The sequence below is a fragment of the Lynx canadensis genome, chromosome A1 (assembly GCF_007474595.2).
Source record: "Lynx canadensis isolate LIC74 chromosome A1, mLynCan4.pri.v2, whole genome shotgun sequence".
In the NCBI taxonomy this organism is placed as follows: Eukaryota; Metazoa; Chordata; class Mammalia; order Carnivora; family Felidae; genus Lynx; species Lynx canadensis.
In genome coordinates, this window is record NC_044303.2 from 52,162,992 (window position 1) to 52,178,462 (window position 15,471).

The 15,471-nt window shown below is 39.4% G+C and overlaps 1 long non-coding RNA gene across 1 annotated transcript; it reads right to left on the reverse strand.

The window, feature by feature from the left end:
- Window positions 1–8,320: 8,320 nt before the first annotated feature.
- On the reverse strand, window positions 8,321–14,852 carry LOC115511878. Its single transcript, XR_003968224.1, has 3 exons — window positions 14,766–14,852; window positions 9,759–9,829; window positions 8,321–8,359 (listed from the first exon to the last, which is right to left on the reverse strand). It is a non-coding gene; the product is annotated as an uncharacterized LOC115511878 (long non-coding RNA).
- Window positions 14,853–15,471: the final 619 nt, after the last annotated feature.

Consider the following 15,471-nt stretch of genomic DNA (forward strand, 5'->3'; position numbering starts at 1 on the left):
GTATTATTAGGTTGAAGTGAACATGATGAAATTTAATGAAGATAAATGTAAGAACTGGCCCTTGGATCCAAGAAAGCAAGGCAAGAACATCTGAGGGAAGCAGTGTTGAGTGAAGCAATGTGTGTGGCTTAGCATGGGAGACACTGTGGTTTAAAATGAAAATATATATTTGGTTTTTGTCCCTGGTACAGGGCTCCTAAAACCCTTCTAAAACTTTTGGAATTTCTAAAGTGGTAAGAGCCATCAAGGTATCTTTTATTATGTTAATGAGGCTTTTTTTTTTTTTTTTTTTTTTTTTTTTTAAGCTCCTAGGTTACCTAAAGATACTGGCTGTTGCCTGGAGAACCAGCCAAATGATTAGAAGGTCACAACTTTCAATCCTGTTCCCCTGACCTCCAGGGAGGAGAAAGGGGTTGGAGGTTGAATCAATTAACAATGGCCAATGATTGAATCAATTATTTCTATGAAATGAAACCTTCCTAAAAAGGACAGGATTTGGAGAGCTTCCAGATTGGTGGACATGTGGAGATTTGGGGAGAGTGGCATGCTGAGAGGGCATGAAGCTCAGGTTATACCCACGTACCTTGCCCGATACATCTCTTCCATTTGGCTGTTCTGGAGTTCATAGTAAACTGGAAATCTAGTAAGTAAAGTATTTCTTTGAGTTCCATGAGTCACTATGGCAAATTAATCCAACCCAGTTAGGGGCCTGTGGGAACCTCTGATTTATAGGCAGTTAGTCAGACAGGTGACATCCTGGACTTTCTATTGATGTCTAAAGTGGGGGCAGTCTTCTGGAACTGAGCCATTAATCTGTAGGATCTTATAATATCTCCAGGTAGATAGTGTCAGAATTCATTACAGTTAACCCTTGAACAGCATAGGGGTTAGGGGCACTGACTCCCACCTGCACAGCTGAAAATCCATGCATAACTTTTGACTCTCTCAAAACTTAACTACTAATAGCCTGCTGTCGACCAGAAGCCTTACCAATAACATGAACATTTAACACACATTTTGTATATTGTATGTATAATTATATACTGTATTCTTATAATAAGTAAACCAGAAAAAAGAAAATGTTATTAAGAAAATTGTAAGGATGAGGGGAGCCTGGATGGCTCAGTTGGCTAAGCTTCTGACTCTTGGTTTCAGTTCAGGTAGTGATCTCATGGTTTGTGTGTTCGAGCCCCGCGTCAGGCTCTGCACTGATGGTACGGAGACTGCTTGGGATTCTCTCTCTCTCCCTTTCTCTCTGCCCCTCCCCTGCTTGCATGTATGTGTGCTCTCTTTCTCTGTCTCTCAAAATAAATAAACTTAAAAAAAAAAAAGAAAATCATAAGGATGAGAAAGTACATTTACTTTCTCATAAGAAAGTTCTCATAAGGATGAGAAAGTACGTTTACTTGTATTGCATTTATTGAAAAACATCTGCGTGCAAGTGGACCCATGCAGTTCAAACCCGTGTTGTTCAAGGGTCAACTGTCACTGGTGAAAGTTAGTTGCTGTTGGTAGTATAAAAAAAACATACATTGGAACATGTGTAAAAAAGGCTTTGAGGTTTTGGTTTAGAGTAAGTTCCAAGACAGGTGACACTTTGATGTGGGAGCTCAGAGAACCTCTATGATCACAAAAGTATTGACAGAGTATCAGCAAAACAATTAAGGGGGCAGTTCCAGACTATTTCCCATTGATCAGAACACCCCTGAAATTTTGTTGTATGTTCTAGGCGCCATAAAGCATATGCATATGTGTTCATGTGAGATTGCTAAAGGGGATGAAATCATGTCATAGAGAAAATAAACAGAGAGTGTTAAGGTGGGGACAGTAGCATTATAGAATATCTTTAAATATTAAAAGATTTTCCAAGTGGAATGCAGCCAGAGAATGGTATGCAAAGTATAGAGTTTGGGCCAATATATGATAACTAAAGCAAAGCTTTCGTTTTAACATGCGGAAGATATTAATAGTGTGTTCCACGATGACACGAACTGCCCCATGAGGAAGTGGGTGTTTACCCCTAAAGGCATTGAAACAGATGCAGTACAAGCAAATGTCAGAAATTTGGTAAACAAATACAAATTATCTCATCACTGAGAAAACTCTAAATTATGTAGTAAATCTCTAACTTTGGATAGAGAGGGTAGGGGGTGCCAATAATTTTGCAGGCAATCTCAAAGGCAGCCAGGACAGACCCACTCTTATTGGTATTTCTGTGATGTTCAGCCTACTCAGTTCGCTGGGGGAAAATATTTTGCATACTTAAAACTAGAGCTTTAGAGATATTTGTTCAAAATAACTGTGACTTGCTCTCATGAACAGTTCCTAGACTCTATACAAACTAAGTAGCAAAAACAAAGAAGTTGATCTACTAAACCATACTGAAAATTATGACGGTCTGTCATATCTCTCCGAGTCCTAATCTCATCCCTTATTATCATCGCTTATTCATTTATTGTTTGTTTGTTAGATAGTCATATAACCTGTGGATCCATCTACTAAAGTCCACGAAAGTAATATCTTCGTGGTATTTTGAATAAGACAACTGTCGCTCTTCAGGATGGTTTGATTCTCTTCTTCAGGGAGCACACATTATAGCTATGCTTTCCTGGAGCAAAGTATCAAAAAGCGGTTTGTCTGGTGACTTTTTGACTTCTCCTCATCCCCTTCCAGCCACGGTCGTCTCCCTCCTTCCAGACTCTGGGGCTTGAATGTATAATTGCAGCCTGTTGTCTGCAGAGTAATTTTAGCCTAATTTGACTTGTGGCCCAGCAGGATGACAAGAGTGCTGGCTGTCAGGCGGGGTCAGAGGTCAACCAGTACCCCCTGGACTGTGGGCAGCAGCCTTATTAGGGTTCTCTGGAAGGCTCTTCTCAGCCTTGGGACGGGTCTGCAGCTGGCTGTGTGTCTCTTCAGATGACTCTGGATGAAAACACGGACTGTTTTCAAGACACAACATCCCAGCATGCAGTTTGGCTCCTTGTTTCCTTATCAAAGATACGACGGTCTTTCTGAAGTGACGGAAGTTATCTTCTTGTACTTGCCATATAAACTTCAAGTGGAATATGTACCTAAGCCAGCATTAAAAATATACATCTATTTTCCTTTATACATTTAAGATTTTAAAATGATATTTTAAAAGAACGTTAAGGCAGTATGCTACATTAGGATGGAAACTGTTGGGTGTTAAATAGAATTATGTGGAGGCAAACAAATGAATTTAAATCACAGACTGAAAATCCTGCAGATCCAGTAAAGGCTCATAAAATCACAGAGTTAAAAAAAAGAAGAAAAAGAAAAAAAAACCACATCATATGTCAGTTAACCTAATCCTGTGATAGAATAATATTGCTTATATATTATAATATTCCGTATATATTCCTTAAATAACATTTCTTATATTTTGTCAAGTCTAGATTGAAATCTGATGGGATGCGAATTCAGATATATTTCTAGAGACAGAATATTTTACTATTGTCAGAATATTCTTCAAACCTGTTTTCAAATATCTGAAATATTTAACATAATTGATCTTCTCTAAAATTTAGGTAGACATACTGATCTGATGCATGGCAATTTCAATGAATAAATCTACTAGAAAATGGAATTGAGAATTTGCTCATCAAATTTGCAGATTTTACTAAACTAGTGACAATTTTAAAGTTCTAGAAACCAGGAATAAAATACAAGATGACCTTGGGAAAATTGTCCAATCTAAAAAAGATAATATTTAGTAAGAGCCAGTATAAAGTGGATGGGGAACAAAAAAGTTTAAACACAAATATAGTGTGTGTGTGCAGGCGAATAATCCAAGAAATTTTTTTGTTAGTGTAGAAAAAGAGAAGTATGAATAAAGTGCTTTTATGAAATATGTCGGTGTGATATCACGAGTTCTATCAAATCTGTTAGACACCAGGCAGCATTCCCACTGCTCTGTTTTACAAAAGAAGAATATTGTGTTTCGTTGCTATTATTCCATTTCATTATAGTATTCATGCTGGGGAGCTATAGTGCACGTCTTTAGTGAGAGTCTAGGGCAAGATTTTAAACCCTAGAAAGCCAGGATGTCATCAGAGAAAAGCCATTTTAAGATTACCAGACCGAGGTGAAAACATAGAAATCAGGATGTGGTATCCTGAGAAAGCCAACAGGAAGTGAGAGCTGTAAGAAACATAGGCAGGAGGAGGTAGACGGCCATGGCAGTGTCAGAGAGAAGAATTTTGAAAATCAGACTGTTGGACTAGGAGTGTTAGTAGGAGCGCTCACAGCAGGTGTATTGGGAAGCCCCAAGTTTAGTTCTCTGCTTGCAGGAGAAGGATTTGAGACACTAGACCATTTAGAGATCTGACTGTATGGCCTCCTTCACTTGACCCTTCTGGTCAATGTTAAAAGAACTACCACCATTTCTGTCATTATAATTAAAGTTTCCCTTATTGAGGGCTTTCTGTGTGCCAGGAGATCACTTGTTCCTTTATTCTATAAATATGTATTGACCTTGAATGTACCTGATATTGTGATAGTTACTAAGATACGATAGTAGGTAAAACAATGTGGTCTTCACTCTCATAGCGAGGGTGAGACAGATATTAATCCTAAAGTGTATACGATCCAAATAAATATAAACATACATGTAATTGAAATCTGAGACATGCTACTAACTATAAAGAAGGACACTAAGAGACCAGGGGCTCTCATTTGATTTGAGAAAGTTCTGCAATGTAAAAGATGAGCAGGAAAGAACCGGAAGAAGAGAGAATGGGCTGGGGGCAGAGAAGTTTCTTGAAGGACATGAGAGCCAGTGAGGTATTGGTGAGAGTCCCACAGAGAGGGCCGGGACAGGGAAAGAAGCCAGTTCACACAGGGCCTAGCAGAGTATTTTTTCTTACGATAACCCTAGCGACAGTGTGAAGTGTGGGTTGGAATGAAATGTACAAACTAGTTAAGGGGCCAGTTACTTGGACCATCATAAGAAAGATAGGGAATAGTAATGCTTTCAGTGCTCACAAGCCAGGAGGATCCTCATTTACAGAAGAATAGACAGGGGCACCTGGGTGGCTCAGTCAGTTAAGCGTCTGACTTCAGCTCAGGTCATGATCTCACAGTCTGTGAGTTTGAGCCCCACGTCGGGCTCTGTGCTGACAGCCCAGAGCCTGGAGCCTGCTTCAGATTCTGTGTTTCCCTCTCTCTCTGCCCCTCCCCTGCTCACGCTCTGTCTCTCTCTGTCTCAAAAATAAATAAAAACATTTGAAAAAAAAAAAAAAAGAATAGACAGAGGCTTGGAAAGGTAAAGTCCCAAAGTCATGTGCATACATGAGAGATTAACTCTTTTGTGTTCAGTCTTCCCAGTCACATACTCATTAAAGCAAGAGTCATACAAATGTAGAACTGGAACAAAAAGACCCTATGTAAATTAATTCATTGGTTTATTCAAATATTTGTTGAGTTGCAGTTCTAGGCATAGGAGATACAGTATTGAAAAAAAAAAAGTTCCTCTTCTAATAAAGCTTACATTTTAATGGGGAAAGAAAAGAATGTAAATAGATGAACAGACTAGCTACCTAAATACCAGCAATATAACGATAACAATAAAACAGGATCATGTGGTAAGCAGTGATAGAATGGCTTCTGTTGTTGCTGGAAACAAAAAAGTTCTCCTACAACCAAAATAACAAATGGAACGGCAGGCAGTCCCAAGAAGCCTCTTAATGTTCATTAGTGTAAGATGGAGAGAAGTATGTTCCCTGTATAGCACAGAGAAGAAACACCCTCATTCATGCTTGCTTGGGGATAAGTAGTACTAACCCACAAAATGCAGGCCGATACTTGTGGCATGACACCTGAGACTTGGACCTCAGGAGGAGTTTCTTGTTGGCCCATAAAGTAATAAACACTAGAAAGCATACAGTGAGAAGTGTTAGAAACTCCATCCCTACTGTGTGCGGTGGAATCCTCCAGTGGCCGCCATGACCTCCACTGCTGGGTGTCACACCTGTGGTTATGTCACACGGGGAAATGCATTTCACAGTTGTCATTAAGGTTACTAAGTTGTCGACCTTACACGAGGGAGATTGCTGAGCGGTCTGAACCTAACACACAAGCTCTTCAAAACCACAGAGCTTTCTCCTGATGGCAGAAGAGGAAGTCAGAGAGATTCTAAGCGTGAGAGGGATTTGAGAAGGTATTGCTTTCTTGAAGAATGTTGTCTGATGTATAATGTCTCACGTTTGTCCATAACCATTATTAAAAAAAGTATCCAAAATCTATGGTAAGCAGAAAACAGGTACACTACCTTCCTGATACGATAGTTCAATGTTCTCTTTTTAATGTACAAACACAAATTTGAGCTGTGAAGACATACTTGTCTGGGTCTTACTTGGCAGTTATTGACTGTGAAACACCAGGGATATGGTAACATTCCCATGTACACTATCAGTGAATGGAGGTTTTATTTGTTCTAAAAGAACCAATGCAGAGCTATGGATTGTCCAATCAATGGCAAAATTTTGATCAGAAATATATGCATTTAATATTTGGGAAAATTTTTATCAAATGATTGTATCAAAACAAGCAAATTTGGCAATTGCATATTCACCCACTGGTTCACTCTGTGTGTTAGAATGCAGTATATAACACATTTGAGTGGGAAGTCTACATGAAGTACTTTCAAAATCCCTTTCTGTAGGAAGCAGTATCGTATTATCAAGAAATGACACAAACTTGCTACTAATAGAATAAAGTCACGTTCTTTTATTTTTATTATTTTTCTCTAGAGAGAAAGAGAGCACGTGGGGAGAGGGGCAGAGGGAAAGGGAGAGAATCTTAAGCAGGGTCCACGCCCAGCACAGAGTCTGGCACGAGCCCAATGTAGAGCTTGATCTCACGACTGTGAGATCATGACTTAAGCCAAAATCAAGAGTGGGATGCTTAACTGACTGAGCCTCCCAGGCACCCTAAAGTCACATTCTTTTTAAAATTTTTAATGCTTATTTATATTTGAGAGAAAGAACCAGCAGGGGAGGGGCAGAGAGAGAGAGAGGGAATCCGAAGCAGGCTCCAGGCTTTAAGCTGTCAGCACACAGCCCGGTGCGGGGCTCGAACTCACAAGCCATGAGATCATGACCTGAGCCGAAGTTGGACGCTCAACTGACTGAGCCCCCCAGGCGCCCCTAAAGTCATATTCTTTAACAACACATTAAATGAGCTATGTGTATCTAGGCTTCCCCCCACCCATTCTTTTCTTTTCAGCAGATATCAATTATCCACCAAATATTCATGCTTCTTCCAAACTTGACATTAAGAGACAGCTACTGAGCCAAGGACTACATTTCCCAGCCCGCTCTGAACCCCGGCATGATCAGCTGACTTGTTCTCACCTGTAGATAGTGTGGCTTTTCTTGTTCCTTTTCTTCATCAGCCAGCCACAGGCAGAGGATTCTTAGGTCCTAGAGTGAATGGAAGGGTCACAAAATAGAAACAACCCAAGTCCCTGAATCACCACATGGAAGATCCCATTCTGACCAGGAACATGTACAATGCACTATTAGGATGTGAAGCAAATTTCATTGTGTTACGCTAAGAAAAGTGCATGTGTGGCATAAATGGTAATAATTCTGCAAAATTTGCTTATAATGATCTTTATAATCTGAAAGTTTCATACGTTTGATCAAAACCCTATTAGACATCAAGATATTACTAGTACTTCGAACCCATGTTATAAAGAGAAAATGCAGTAAAAATTATATCCAGTTTGGCATTTTATTTTAAATGAAAAAAGTATCTCTTTAGTTTGTCATTTTCAAATCACTATTTGGAGTTTTTAACATCATCATTAAAAAAAGTAAGCATTAACTAGATCATTTTTTTAGCTCTAAGTAAAGAATTTCCAAATTCATTAGAAGTTTTATATCTGTTGTTGTTGTCATAACACATAGTTAACTTTCAATGTATTTTAGTAAATATTTGGTCTCCCAAACCACACATAACAAGTAATTAAATGAAATTGGTAGTTAACAAGTAATGTTTCTCTTTACACTATTAATTTAAAATAAATCAATAAGCATGCATCACTTAAACGGAAAAAATCAGGAATTTTCTTTAATTATAATGAATATTATGAAATGTTACAAATAAGCTCAATAATAAATCTATAATAATAAACTAACTTAAAATGAAATATTTTGGGGGCACATGGGTGGCTTGGTCAGTTGGTCAGCAACAGAGTTCAGCTCAGGTCATGATCTCGTGGCTCATGAGTTTGACCCCACGTTGGGCTCTGTGCTGATAGCTCAGAGCCTGGAGCCTGCTTCAGATTCTGTCTCCATCTCTTTCTGTCCCTTCCCTGCTCACGCTCTGTCTCTCTCTGGAAAATAAGTAAACATTATAAAAATGAAATATTTTGTTTTCTTATTAAAGGCCACTTCTTTCTCCTTTACCACATGAAAATATGAAATGATTTTTTTTTAATTTGAAAAGAATTCACAAGATCATATACAAGATCATACTGTGAAAGAGGCTTAAGAGTCAGAAAAAGTGAGATATGATAATCTAATAAATTCAAATATATTTTATTAGCCGAGAGTGTCAGTGATAAGAATCAATAATGACAACCGTATACTATTATACGATTTTCCTTTGAGTTTTATTTCCTGATTCATTTGAGCCTTCCCTGATAGGACAGGTATCTCCTTAACACAATTTGACTTTGATTTCTCTAGGCTCTCTTCTTCATCTCTCCCTCACCCTTCCAAAATTAATGAGCACCTGCTATAGTCAGACACAGTTCTAAGCCCTGGCTTTATCACAGTGAACATGGCCCTTGACCACAAAAAAGTTAGGTCTAGTGGGTAAAACAGACAAATAATAACTAAGGTGGCAAATTTGAATGCACCACAATGTACATACGCTATGATAGAGAGCAAAAAGAACAATAAGGAAATACATACGGCGGGAGCAGCTAACCCAGACTGAGGAGGTCAGAAATTATCCCAGAAAAAACTGTGTCATAGCCTGGGTTCTGACGAAGAGCTGGCCAAGTGCAAAGTTCAAGAAGGAATTTTCCAGACCAGAGCACAGCAGTGGTTGCAGGGGCCCTGTAGAGCCTCAAAGCTGGGCAGGGGGAGGGGAGCAGCAGGATCCAGTTCGCACAGGACCTGATAAGCCATGTTAAGAACTTGAGAGTTCAATGGGGCGCCTGGGTGGCTCAGTCGGTTGAGCGTCCTTCTTCAGCCCGGGTCACGATCTCTCGGTCTGTGAGTTCGAGCCCCGCGTCAGGCTCTGGGCTGATGGCTCAGAGCCTGGAGCCTGCTTCCGGTTCTGTGTCTCCCTCTCTCTCTGACCCTCCCCCGTTCATGCTCTGTCTCTCGCTGTCCCAAAAATAAATAAACGTTAAAAAAAAAAAAATTAAAAAAAAAAAAAAAGAACTTGAGAGTTCACCCTATGGGCAATGGGGAGCTAAGAAAGGATTTTAAGCAGGAAAGTGACATGGTTCATTTTGTGGCGTAGGAAGATTACTGCTATAAGAAGGTAGGGACAGTGGAGGCGGGCTGTCTGGTTAACAATGGGGCAGTGGGGGAAGAAACCTAGGGAAGAAATAATGGTGGCCAAACCCAGGTAGTGGCTGTGGATATGGAACAAGTAAACAGATTCAAGAGACACATAGGGGGTGTCAACTCGATTTGGTTTTAGAAAGACAAGGCAAGAATAGGGGTCTTCTTGAACATATAAACACATATTTTAAGACCATGTGGGTTTCCACTTACCTCTTGAGGCTGGGCTCTGTTCTCATACTAGCCTCTCATCTGATCTCAAGCTGAGGGGTTCAATCTTGTCTCTGACCAATATGTAAAGAGAAAAGTCATCAAGACCTTTTGATGCGGCCCCACATCTTTCTCTCCCCCTTCAGTCCAGAAGCCAGGAGGACAGCCTAGGTTTGCATTTTAAATAATTCTATTTGTTGTAGTGTATGACTGTTCCTCATTCTTATTACATATTAGGAGTTTCAAAGTCAGTCATAATACCAGGTCGCCAATCTTGATGCTTCCTGACAGATGAGGGTTTGTGCATATTTTTTCCCTGCTCCTTTTAGACTCTGTGCTCTCCAGTGTTCCATGTAAGAGCAACTACATTTTAATGCAATGACAGCTATGAAAAAATAAAACTATCAGTCATTGTCAAATATTTTATAAATGGAGACAGAGGAGGGGTTCAGTTCTCTGTGTAACAAGGACAGAGGAGAAAGGTCAGTGATATATCATGTGGTATAGGATTTCCCCTTAAGCAATCTTCTGCTAAGACTTGCTCACAGTGTGGAAGCTTTTGTTGGTCAGGGACTCTTAAGATTGCTCCTCAACTTAAGGCTACAAATATTCAAGTCTCTGCTCTGTATGGTATTGGAGACAGGAAAGGATGCATCTCAAGTGGATCTGGGGAAAGAATTAATTTTTGTCACTTATGAAAGCCAGGAACTAATATTCACAGTTGTTTAACTTATGAAAAATTAATTAGATGACTTATAAATTATGTATGTGGGAAAAAGAAAATCTATCAATGGCTGGTTTGAGAATTCAGAAGAGCACTTAAGTTGATAACAAAAGATATTTTGTGCAGCAGGTCACGTTTGGGGTGGGCTTTTGTTCTTCCTTTGTGCCTGAAAATGGTGAATACTGAATTGTTCTTATGTAATCCCCTGGTAGTGAGGGAACTAACCATTTCAATAGAGTTTATCACTGTGTGCTTGTCTGCTGTTTGGAAGCATAGAAGGCAATTGACAAAAATTGAATAGGAAAGTCAGAGAACTGGAAAGTTTCTAGAAGAACCAGAATGTCTGAATACCGAACCGATGTGCCTAGCAACACCACATGACCTCATAATGAGCCCTTCTCCCAGATCTCTTGAGAAAAAAATAAACACAGTGACGCTAGAAGTCAAAACCACACGTGTAATGTAATAAGTAAACATATCTGATGCCAAAAACAAGTTTAGATTTATAGTTAAAAATCTCTTGTAGAGTAATAAAACATATTTCCTTACATAGTATTGTCAACAAGCCCTCTTACTCAACTATACACGGCAACAGTTAAAACCAGTAATAGACAAGATCCACTTAACTCAAGCTGTAACTAAAACCCATTGTTTCTTATCGCACTTTCTTGAGGCATTGATGAAGACATTTTGCAATGACTTGAACATTCCATCTGCCAGACCAGAAAAGCCCTGATAGCGACGGAATGCCTAGAAGACCACACCCCACACATCCCATTCCCTGCCCTTGGTCACCACTGAACACATACCAACCCCCACTTATGATCACGCCCTCTCTACCTGCCCTTTTGCACATACCCCCCCACCCCCACCAAACCTTTCTCTAAAACTCTAGGTGTCCATCTTGTGGGTGGTGAGATCAGTTCTTAAGTCTTGAGCCTCCTACCTCCCCCAGCTGCTGGCACCCCAAATAAATTTCTCCCTTTCTCTTTTCCAAGCCTTCATTTCTTGAATTATTGGCTTCTCTTACAACAAGTTTATTTCAGTTTGTTTGGCAACATTGTTGGCAAACCCAGCCAGGAACTATGCTTTCAATTTGTCTAACCCCCTCGGAATTCCCCAGGACTTGTCCAGCCGTCTCAGGATTCCCCAGGATGGTGCAGTAGGCTACGGCAGCACCAAGGCTTACCTGTTCCTTTCCTCAGCTAGTGGCTATGATAGATCCTTCAGTAACTGTCTGACTTTTATTTTTTTAAGTTTATTTATTTATTTCGAGAGAGAGAGAAAGAAAGTGCAAGCAGAGGAGGGGCAGAGAGAGAGGGAGACGGAGAGACTCCTAAGCAGGTTCCTTGCTGTCAGCCCAGAGCCCGATGCAGGGCTTGAACTCATGAAACTGTGAGATCATGACCTGAGCCGAAATCAAGAGTCTGACCCTTAGTCCACTGAGCCACCCCGATGCCCCAGTAACTGACTTTTAAAATAATATCTACTATTATTGTATTTTTTTCTCTTAATTTTCTCGTCCATACCAAGAAACATAGGCAGTGGCAACATCCATGAATGGATGCAAATTGGAGTACAGTGACTTTGTTAGAAATGTTCACTGTCACTTTGCAAGATATATTATAAATATGACTATTAATTAAAGTCTTTTTTTAAAGTTCTGTAAATGTTTTTTGGAACGATGAATGTGGATATAATAACTAATTAAATAAATATAGTTTAAATTCAAAATAATTTATTCTAGTTTAAATTCTATAATGAAATGAAAAATTGCAAACTGTACCTCAGAAAATAGTAGCTATTCTGGATTAGTGATATATTATCTTCAGTGTTGACCTTGGTAAGTAGGATTAGAATCTTAAGTATAAAGTAAATTATATCCTTTGATTGGCATACTGTAGATGATTACGCGATAAATGAAAACAAATCACATTCCTGGTGCTGTCTGGGATTTTCTACAGCTATTTTCCTTTACTCTCTTTCTTAATCTTTCTTGAAAAGAGATAGGTTGCTTTCTTTATTCAAAGAAAATAGTTTAATTAGCACGAAGCAACAGTGTCTACTAAAATTGAAGGAAATTAATGAGTTTGGCCTGGAATTCAAAAGATAGCTAAAAAGAAAATACAAATATATCTAAGGGGCAGTCTAATAATCTAATCTAGTTTAGCAATGAGGTGGGCATTTATAATGCCAGCTGAGTTTGGCCTCTTTCATTTTGGGGAGGATTGGCAAGGGTTTCCCTGTATTATATCCTGCTATACGCAACTGATTTTCATGGTGATATATCCCTTGAGATTTTATCCTAAATGTATGGTTCCACAGAAGAAAAAATGTGGATAAAAATATTAATTCCAGCTTTACTGTCAATTCTAATTCACAGTTGCCCACATATTGAAACTGAGTGACTAAAAGGGGTCTCATTATATTCTAGGCGTTTGCAATGTCACATCTAGAGAGATGAGCGCACCTGGAGACAAATGACCAGACTACCATAAAACAGAAGCTTAATTATGTTCACTTACATTTTCAAATTATTCCCAACAAATTACCTTGGGTAGGTGACACATCCATCAAGGCAAGCCTCTAATTTCATATTCACAGTAATGTGCTCCTGTAAACTGCTCTAATAAGGCTTTAACTGAGTTTTCCTTGTGACCTCACCGAGCTGAAATATTGCAGGCTGTGTATTTTGCAGTATCTCCAATTAATTTCTGACCTTGGTGCTGCCTGGGCACAATGAGGCAAGTGAAGGGTGGAGATCAGATTTAATTTTGAATTTCCTGACTGCTGCTGGTTTGTATCTCAACTTGAACATTACTTAAACATGTTATTTTTGGTCAGTGACTTTTTATGCAGCACCACTGGGCAAATGCAATTAAGTAGGCTAAGTTTTGTTCTCAGCTGTCCTCTGAGTTGTTGTATGGGAACTTGGACTCTCAACAGGAAACACCTGTATGGTAGTTGTATACCAAGCCTTCCCAGGGAATTAATATATAACATTGTTCCTAAGCCTCACAAGCTCTTCCCCAAATAGAAATGCCCAGCTGTATTTGAGGGCTGTATTTTTAATTACTTGTGAAAATCCAACCTCTTGGCTTAGAAGTGAACCTCACTGCAAAGGTCTATCGGGCTTAGCTGCATCAATGGTCAGCCACAGATTTCATTTATTTCATCGTTCAATTTTAGAGTATTTTTACTCAACCAACTTCTATTGAATATCCACCCTGTATAAGGATTTTGGAGGGGTACAAAGAAATCAGCTGCAGATCTCTCAACAGAGATAAACAAGAAAAGCACTATTTTCTTGAGTGGAACGCTTTCTTGGAGTTCCTTTTTGGAGACAACCAGCAGATATTTAGATAGGCTGTTTGCTTTGTGAAAAATAAGTTGAAAGCATGCCGCTGTAACCTTCTATAACCTGTTTTGGGCAGTGTATAGATTAAACATAATTAAAACACTCAGTAAAAAAGTCTAGAAAGGAAGGGTAAACATAACAAAACTACCCTTTGCGTGTCACAGCTGCCCTCCTGATGAAGTTGGAGAACTCCTCCGAAACAAAAAGCTAAGAAAGCATTGAAAACAAAAGTGGTAACTCAAGTTGAACACGAGGCTGCAGTTATCCTGGTAAAATTTGCTGATTTACCTCACTCAGAGGTTTGGGTTTCAATAGCTTAGTGGTTTCAGACAATAGGCCTTGCGCCTAAGCAAGACGAGAGAAATTCCAGCACGAAGCTGAAGACCTTAAAGAGAAGTACTCTTAGTGAAAGGACCAGAAAGCTCATCCACTGCAATGGGGAAATAGCAGGCAGGGGCATTTATCAGGGTTGGTCTCAGCGCGGGATAGGAGGAAAAACAAAATGTTCCTCATGAACGTGCAATCACAGATTGCCCTCGTTTGAGTTTAGTATTTGAATTTACTACAGCAGAGATGTCTAGATAACGTCAAGCTAAGAAATTAAAATGTGGAGAATAATAGAAGCAAACACAATTCCAGTCGATGGTGACCCACGTTCCACCTAGACCTCCCAGCATCCCCAAAGGTAAAGCATCAACTTACTTAAAAAATTAGCATTCATATCCAAAATATACAAAGAGCCACTAAAACTCAATAATAAGAACACAACCAACGCAACTGAAAAAATGGATAAAAGATCTGAACAGTCACTTCACCAAAGAAACTATACAGATGGCAAATAAGCTATGAAGAAATGTTCAATGTTAGATGTCATTATAAGATTAAAACAACTAAGTTCAAACGACTACGATGAGATACCACTACATACCTTTTAGACTGGCAAAAATCCAAACCCTAATAGCAACGAATGCTAACGGGGGTGTGGAGCAACAGGGCCTCTCATTCATTGTTGGCAGGAAAGAAACGCGGCAAGGCCGGCCACACTGGGGGACGGTTTGGCCATTTCTTACGAAACCACACTTACAAAACTTACCCTGTGATTGAGCAATTCTAAGTATTTAACCAAATGAGTCGAAAACTTACACGCTCACAGAAAAGCATCCACATGGATGTTTGGGGTAGGTTTATTCACAATTGCCCAAACTGGGGGGCAACTAAGATGGCTAAACTGTGATGCACTCGTACAGCAGGGTATGATTCAGCCATAAAAAGAAATGAGATATCAGGCTGTGCAAAGACTTGGAGGAATCTTAAAAGCACACTGTAAGTGAAAGAAGCCAGTCTGAAAAGGTTACACACAGTATGACTCCGACTATGGCATTCTGGGAAAGACAAAAGTATAGAGACAGCAAAAAGATTGGTGGTTGTCAGACATTCAGGGAAGAGAGCAAGAGAGAGATGAACAGGTGGAGTGCAGAAGATTTTTAGGGCAACGAAACTATTCTGTGTAATACTATAATGGCAGATTCATGAAATTATACATTTTTCAAAATTCATAGAACTGCATAGCACAAAGAGTGAACCCGAAAGTAAACTCTAGATTTTAATCGACGATAAGTTATCAACGTCTTTTA